Source organism: Gavialis gangeticus, unplaced genomic scaffold (genome assembly GCF_001723915.1).
Source record: "Gavialis gangeticus isolate Ggan-Ray unplaced genomic scaffold, GavGan_comp1, whole genome shotgun sequence".
NCBI lineage: Eukaryota > Metazoa > Chordata > Crocodylia > Gavialidae > Gavialis > Gavialis gangeticus.
The window spans coordinates 149,585,589-149,594,118 of NW_017729025.1; the positions used below are offsets into that span (position 1 = coordinate 149,585,589).

Below are 8,530 nucleotides of genomic sequence, written 5' to 3' on the forward strand. Positions count from 1 at the left end.
CATCACAGAGCCCTTGGCCTGGCTGTATGACCATTCATGGTCATCTGGCCAAGTGCCAGGGGACTGGAAACTAGCTAATGTGGTCCCCATTTTTAAGAAAAGAAGAAAGGAGGACCCAAATAACTATAGGCTCGAAAGCCTCACCTCAGTCCTTGGGAAGATCTTGGAGAAAATCATCAAGGAGCACATCTGTGGGGGGCCAGCAGGGGAGATCATGCTCGGGGGCAATCAGCATGGGTTCAACAAAGGTAGGTCCTGCCTGACCAACCTGATTGTTTTTTATGACCAGGTAACTAAATCCTTGGATGATGGCGTCACTGTGGATGTAGTTTTTCTAGACTTTAAGAAGGCCTTTGACACTGTCTCTCACCCCATTCTCATTAATAAATTAAGTGACTGTGGCATCGATGCCTGCACAGTTGGACGGGTAAACAACTGGCTGATGGGGTGTACCCAGAGAGTAGAGGTGGACGGGTCGACTCAACCTGGCGAGGTGTGAGCAGTGGGGTGCCCCAGGGCTTGGTCCTCAGACCCACACTGTTTACCATCTTCATCAGTGACTTGGACAAGGGGGTTGAAAGCACATTGTCCAAGTTTCCTGATGAAACTAAGATGTGGGGCAAGGCAGGCACACTTGAAGGGAAAGAGAGGCTGCAACTAGATTTAGACAGACTACAAAAGCGGGCAGACGAGAACAGGACGGGGTTCAACGTAGATAAATGCAGGGTGCTGCACCTTAGGAGAAGGAATCCACAGCATACATTCAGGTCTCTTGAAAGCACAGGGGTGGAAAGGGATTTTGGAGTCATTATTGACTCCAAGAAGAACATGAGCCACCAATACTAGACCGCAGCCAGCAAAGCCAGCCATACCTTGTCATGCATCCAAAGATGCATCTCAAGCTGGTCCAGAGAGGTGATACTCCCCCTCTACGCAACATTGGTTAGGCCACAGTTGGAGTACTGTGTCCAGGATGTGGCCAGCCTGGAGACAGTTCAGAGGAAGGCCACCCGCTTGGTGAGAGGGCAGTAGGACAGGCCCTACAAGGAAAGACTGAGGGACCTGAACCTGTTCAGCCTTGGCAAGAGGAGGCTGAGGGGGTCCTGGTGGCTGCCTACAAACTCATCAGGGGAGATCATTGGCAAATAAGAAGAGTCCTAACCTCCCCGGCATCACCTGGAGTGACGAGGAACAATGGTAATAAGCTGATGGAGAATAGGTTTAGGTTAGAGATCAGAAGGCAATATTTTACAGCTAGGGTGGCCAGAATCTGGAACCAACTTCCCAGGGAAGTGGTCCTCGCCCCTACCTTGGGCAAATTCAAAAAGAGGTTAGATGATCACCTGTCTGGGGTCTTGTGAACCCAGCATTCATTCCTGCCTGTGGCAGGGGGTCAGGCTAGATGATCTGTTCAGGTCCCTCCTGACCCTAGCTACTATGAAACTACGAGTCAGAGGTAGGGGTTGGGGAGAATGGGGGGAGAAAAAGATTTCTCATTAAAAAAATACATACCAGGAAGTCATCCTGCTAGTTGGCAAAAGATGGCACTACAATGACCTGGTTTTAAGGGAGATGGTTTTGAGGGATTATAATCGAAGTTCTCAACTTTACAGGGAAATGCTTAGCTATGTGAGACTTAAAGATGCTACCGGCATAACTCAGGCTAGCAGGTCTCCGTTATACTTCCTCCTGCAATGATTCTTTCCCTAGTGTTGTGTCTGATTTCCGGTTGAAAGGAAAGACCACGGCAGTCGTTGCAGAAATGAAACTCATACAAGGTGCCAGAGATTTCATGACCAAATCAGCCTTTCGGCACACCACTTCAGATGAGTTCATCCCAATGAACCTATATATTTATACTGACAAGCTGTCCCCAGGTCATTTCTGTCTGTGTGCACATGACTCTCTAAGAAAGTAACAGTTACACAGGCTATAATTCCACTGTGAGGGTAAAGATGATATCATATTCCTGGAGTCAGCAGAACTTCAAGATGAAAGACCTCTGCATTCCCTTTGCTGCCTTCTTCTGCTGTTATTTCTTGGATCAAAGCAATATTTATTTATTCCCCCCAGTACTTTTTTTTTTTTTTTTTTTACATTCCATATGTCTCTACTCATTTTGCTTACCACTTTTCCCAAGTAAGACTCTCATTGGTAACAACACCAACTTTGCCATTTTGCCTGAGTAAAGATGAAGCAAAACCCAATTAGGGACTACAGGATTTAACCTTATATGAGCTGAAAGGTCTCACTGAAAAATAATAGTAAAATCATATGTTGGTGTCAGTCTGTTCTGTTAAATGAAGCCTTTCCAGCGATACAATTTTATTCCTGAAATAAGGAAGTAATGGGACCCGATCCAAAAAAGCATGCATCTAGGGACAACACCAAGGGATGAACAAGTCCAAACAAGCAAGAAAATGCACACTGAAGATAACTATTGCTACCTTAACACATGTCATTTGGCCTATGGACTGCAATCTAAATATTATTGTCATTAGAATGTATTTATATTGAAGTAATGCCCAAATTGCCTCAAGCAATAAAAGGGTCCATTTTCACTAAGCTATATATTGTTGTGAAGCACCTGCAATTCTGGGATACTACAAAATGCTGGAACAGTGGTTAAGCTTCCACTCCAAATTCCCTCGTAATCATTGGGTTAAGTTAGAAGCTTGATATTATCAGAATTTCCGGTATTTCATTACAACATGTCAGGCAGGATCCTCCAAGTGAAGATTCTTGGCAGCACCTCCATTAGAACTTGCTGCTTTCGGCTAAAATAAATTCCCTCTGGGCTAAGATATATATATATATATATATATATATATATATAAAATACTTATACACCCACATATCCATAAATATACATATGGCATGATATTCCATCAGAGCCCACAAAGAATGGCATGATTACATATTCAGTCCCAGGAGATATCATGAAGAGGAGACATTAATTATAAGGAAAAACAGAACATATTTAACCAGTTTTCATCTTTCTTCCTTTCCAAAATGGAAAGAACTAATTCTTCCCCAGCCACAAAAACCTCTTCCTCCCCTCCTCTTTTTTTCCCCTCTCTTTCACACATACTTGTCCTTACCTGTCAATAATAGGGAGATGCGACTCACAAAGGGCTTCTTGGTGCCCTGACAGTTTTGACAGCTCTTACTATTACAGCTTATTAAGAGAGAGTACAGAGCATGATACCAGTGCCTTAAAATCCCCTCCCCACGCCAACCTTTTTACATGGCATTTCCTAACTTTGGCTGGCAGCTCCCTTGTTCCTTCTGGGATCGAGGAGCTCATGGTTTATAGAAACTCCTCTTCACCAGAAGGTCAAAAATCCCATCAAATTAAAAATCCCTGCTCTCTTTTCATTAGGTATTAATTCACAGAAGCCGTGTGAGTCAGCATATTAAAACAGGCAATAAAGTTTTGAGCTAAAGTCCATTGAAGTCAGTGGGATTCCTTCCACTGAATATGATTGGCTTTGGCTCCCAGAACACATTTCCAACAGGGGATGTTTGGCTCTAGGCAAAATTTTTAAGCATCACCAAAGATCCCAGTATTAATGTCAATGACCATTTTAAGAGCAACGTTACTGTCTGACAGATTACAGTGGCCCCACACGTGAACATGTACAAAAGGCCGCACTCTGTGCATTTCATAACTCTGAAGCTACAGGGATTGAGAACTTCAGAAAAAATTATATTAGCAATAGAGTCTACGAAGGCTGAAGAATTAATAGCAACAGAAACTGTCCTTCCCTGTTTACATTTGTTCTTCTACAGGGAGTACAGCAGTGCAGTCACTTTCCCTTTGGCTGCATCACATGTGACCTCTCAGGGTGGGGTCTGCCCAAAGCCTCTGCTTTTCCATATGGCTGAAGTTCTGAGCAGGAGCAATGCTGTTGCTGCTTGTCCCTTCCTTTCTCCTACTGATGAATTCAGCAGGAAAGGGGAGGGCAAATGGCAGCAGATTTCACCTCTTGGGCTCTGGAGCTATGGGAAAGCAGGTGCTCCCACCAGCCCCAGCCCCAATCAGCTGGTGATCTCAGAGCATACTGCTCTTGTGCGGCTCCAGCTGGAGACCAGACTGACCAGGCAGTGAGCTCAGAGCTCACTGTACAGGCACGACAGCCAAAGCGGGGGCTGCACACCCCTTGGCCTGTTCCTGACTCTCCTACTGCATACAGCTCCATTGTTCCAGAGATACTAGCACAGTAGGTTTCCGAAGCAGGCATCTTGCTCGTTTCCATTCTATTACAGGTTCTTACATTGGGCACATCATCTTGCCACCTGAGCCCCAAGGGGTAGAGCTTAAACTCACAACATATGGTATAGTTCAGCTTCAATGACCACAGCATGTCACCTTAGAATCACAGAATCATAGTAAGTTAAGGTTGGAAGGGACCTCAGGGGGTCATCTAGTCCAACCCCCTGCTCAACGCAGGACCAGCTCCAGCTAGATCATCCCAGCCAAGGCTTTGTCTAGCCAGGTCTTAAAGGCTCCAAAGGGTGGGAATTCAATAACCTCTCTGGGTAAACCTGTTCCAGTGCTTTACTAGCGAGAAAGTTTTTCCTTATATCTAACCTAAGCTTCCCTTGCTGCAACTGGAGACCGTTGCTCCTTGTGCTGTCATCTGCCACCACTGAGAACAGTCCAGCTCCGTCCTCTTTGGAACCCCCTTCAGGTAGTTAAAGGCTGCTATTAAATCCCCCCTCAGTCTTCTTTTCTTTACTCTTAATAAGCCCAGTTCCCTTAGCCTCTCCTTTTAAGTCACGTGCCCCAGCCCCCTCACCATTTTTGTTGCCCTCCACTGAACTCTCTCCAATTTGTCCACATCCTCTCTGTAGTAGGGCGCCCAAAACTGGACACAGTACTCCAGATGTGGCTTCACCAGTGCTGAATAGAGGGGAATAATCACTTCCCTTGATCTGCTGGCAATGCTCTTACTAATGCAGCCCAGTCTGCCGTTAGCCTTCTTGGCAACAAGGGTACACTGTTGGCTCATATTCAGCTTGTTGTCCACTGTAATCCCCAGGACCTTTTCTGAAGAGAAGCTGCTTAGTCAATCAGTCCCTAGCCTGTACCAGTACATGGGACTGTTTTGTCTTAAGTGCATGACTTTGCACTCGTCCTTATTGAGCCTCATGAGATTTCTTTTGGCCCAATCCTCCAATTTGTCTAGGCCTCTTTGAATCCTAACCCTATTCTCCAACATATCTACTACTCCCCCAGCTTGGTGTAGTCTGCAGAGTTTGAGTGTAGCCTGGGTATCTATGGGTTTGTACTCCCCTCTCCAACTGAGGGAATTATTGGCAGGTCAGTGGAGGGACACAGCAGCCCAGTGGCCACCTCTGTCCCCTATAGAGTCAGACCCAGTCAATCAATTACTTGACTATATATAAATTTATTATTACAACAAAACCATTAAAGGGTAAGGACATAGATTATATACATGTACAAATTTACAAAACAATAAACCCTATACCATATACACACACACACACACACCCACCCACCCCCAATTATTATTCAGAAATACAGATGAATAATAGAACAACCCAGAACAAAGGATATTGATTGGGCAACCTTATAACTCTATTAATATACAAACTATTCCTTGAACTTATTCACATAAACTGTAAGGCACAGTCTACAAATATAACAAGCAATCCTTAGACTACCTTGGCGCCCTCCAGGGCAGGGGCCCCACTCCCAAGATATCACTACAGCAAAGGAGGTGGGAGGAAAGAAAAGGAGAGGGAGACCCCAAAGACTCCTAAGCTCCCTAGCTGTCACCCAGGAGTGGCCCATGTGGTGCCCCTTCACAACCCTGGGGGTCCCTCCCCCATGGGGACCCTCTCTCCAGGGTAACTTACTATTTCACAGTCCCGGAGGGTTGCCTCCCGTTCTCCTGGTTGAGCTTTGTTCCCTGCTGAGCTTTCCTGCCGCTTGACTCTGCTGCCACCAGCCCAACTTAGGGCCACATGCATCACTGCATGTATCAAGCGTTTTACCTTGTGCTAGGGGTTGGAGGCCTGGGCAGCCTTGTGCAGCACCAGGGCTTGGACTGCTCCTGGATCCTCTATGCAGCGTCGCCTGCACTGAGCTGCTGCCCCGTGTCAGCGGCTATAAGTCCAAGCCACCTCAAGTGGTTCTCAGGATCTCTCACCCTCCATGCAGCACCTCCTGCGCCCAAGCGGCTCCAAAGATCCTACTCCAAGCACCAGCCTGTGCACCATGTCTCTGGCTGCATGCCAAAGGTTGCAGACCCAAGACACCTCATCCAACTCCCGGGGTCTGGATGCGGTGCGCCGTTCTGTGCACCAAAAGCCTAACCGCTGGAGCCATCCACAGGTCCCTGCCGATAGAAGTCTTCAGGGTCTCTTCCGGGCTCCTGCTTCACCCTGCTGAGCAGGTCTCCTCAGCAATTCTAAGCCCCGCTCTTCTCTCTTCTCCACCCCCTACGCATCTCCCTTGTGCTGGGCACACAGCTCCTTTTATATGCTCCAGGCCTCCGCCCCCGCAGTCTTCTGGACTTGACAGTGTTGCAGTCTTCAATCAGGTCCAGGGGAGCTCCTCTTCCCCTCCCCTCAGGAAAGGGGCATGACTTCACTTCTCTTGCTGCTCCCTGATTGGTGGATGGGCTCCACCAATCAAAACAACAAAATCTCAAGCCTGGGACTCAGCCCAAGCTCCAAAAGGTAAGCCTGCCACATGACAACGCACCTCTATTATCTTCCTTGGAAGATATTGAACAAAACCACCCCCAAGACCGACCACCGGGGCACTCCACTTGATACCAGCTGCTCACTAGACATCGAACCATTGATTACTACCCTCTGAGCCTGATGATCCATCCAGTTTTCTATCCACTTTAAAGTACATTCATCCAACCTGTACTACCTTAGCTTGCTTGTGAGAATGATGTGGGAGATTGCATCAAAAGTCTTGCTAAAGTCAAAATATAGCACCTCCACTGGTCTCTCCACATCCATGGAGCGAGTCATCCCACCATAAAAGGCAAACAAGTTGATCAGGCATAATTTCCCCCTGGTAAATCCATGCCGACTGTTCCTAATAAATCACCTTCTCCTCCAAGTGCTTAGAAACAGATTCTTTGAGGATCTGCTCCATGATTTTTCCAGGGACTGAGGTGAGGCTGACTGGTCCGTAGTTCCCTGGATCCTTCTTTTTCCCCTCTCTTAAATATGGGCACTATATTTGCCCTTTTCCAATTGTCCAGGACCTCTCCTGATCCCCAGGAGTTTTCAAAGATGATGGCCAGAGGCTGTGAAATCACATCAGCAAACTCCTTCAGCACCCTCAGGTACATCCCGCCTGGCCCCATGGACATGTACACATCCAGCTTTTCTAAATAATCCCTACCCTGTTCTTTTGTCACTGCTTGCTGCCCACCTCCTCCCCAAACTGTGCTGCTCGGTGCAGTAGTCTGGGCGCTGACCTTGCCTGTGAAGATTGGGTGAAAGAGGCATTGATCACTTCAACCTTTTCTGCATCCTCAGTCACTAAGTTGCCTCCCCCATTCAGTAAGGGACACACTTTCCCTCACCATCCTCTACCGCTGGTTTCCATCCAGCTCTAATTTGAAGGTGTAGCAGAGCCCTAAAAGACCTGGATATACACTTCCCAGTAAAACTGTAAACTGGCATAGGCTGCAAATTTTTAAGTGCCTGATATATTGTGCAATCACACTTTGTTTCCCTCAAGATTTTTAAATCCCCAAGTTGAAGTCTCAACCTTGGCCCCCTTCATCCAAGCAGTACATACAAGATTTGTTTGGTACCACTTTATTATAGCAAGCAAGATATCTGCAGGGGGGGCAACATGGAAACTCTGAAGCCAGATAAGGCATCACATTAAACTGTATACATTGCTGCTAATTTTTTTAAAGCAAGAATCTCCCAGTGGTTTAAAACATTAACTCCCCTCATATTTCAATGGCATGGTAGTGGCCCCTTACTTCTCTTTCCTATTTGGGTTTCCTTGCTTATTTTTAAAGCCTTTTAAAATCTCTCTCTCCTTCCCCACCATGGATGTTGTACTCTGTTGGTTAAATTCTGATCTGATGTAAGCCATGGAAGTCAACTGCCTTCAAGGGAGCTGCACCCACTTTCTGACGCTCTGAATTTGCCCTTAAGATAATTGTGTTTTTACCCTCTCAGTATGTGCAATGAGAAAACAGACTTCTCACAAATTTCTGAACCATTTCCTGACTAAAATAGGATACCTTCTTCCCTCTTTCTCCTTTTGGCCCCACCTCTGAGAGTTTAAATTAATAAGAGTTATTACTCTCAAACAACCTCCCCGTGCTACTATACACTCCTTGGAACTAGGACTCTAATCAAGTCAGCACACTTACTGTTCTTCCATCTAGCTCTGTCGGACACAACATGGCGATATCAGGGGACAGAAGAGTAACGCTACTTCTCTCTGTAAGAACCTGTACACCGTAGTGTGCCGGACTGACCAACTATTCCCACCCCTTTATTACACATACTA

The 8,530-nt window shown here is 46.4% G+C and overlaps 1 protein-coding gene across 9 annotated transcripts in view; it reads right to left on the bottom strand.

Moving 5' to 3' along the window:
* The window catches only part of BRSK2 (BR serine/threonine kinase 2), a 581,381-nt gene that overhangs the window by 465,755 nt on the left and 107,096 nt on the right, over positions 1-8,530 (bottom strand). The gene's annotated exons all lie outside the window — the stretch shown is intronic.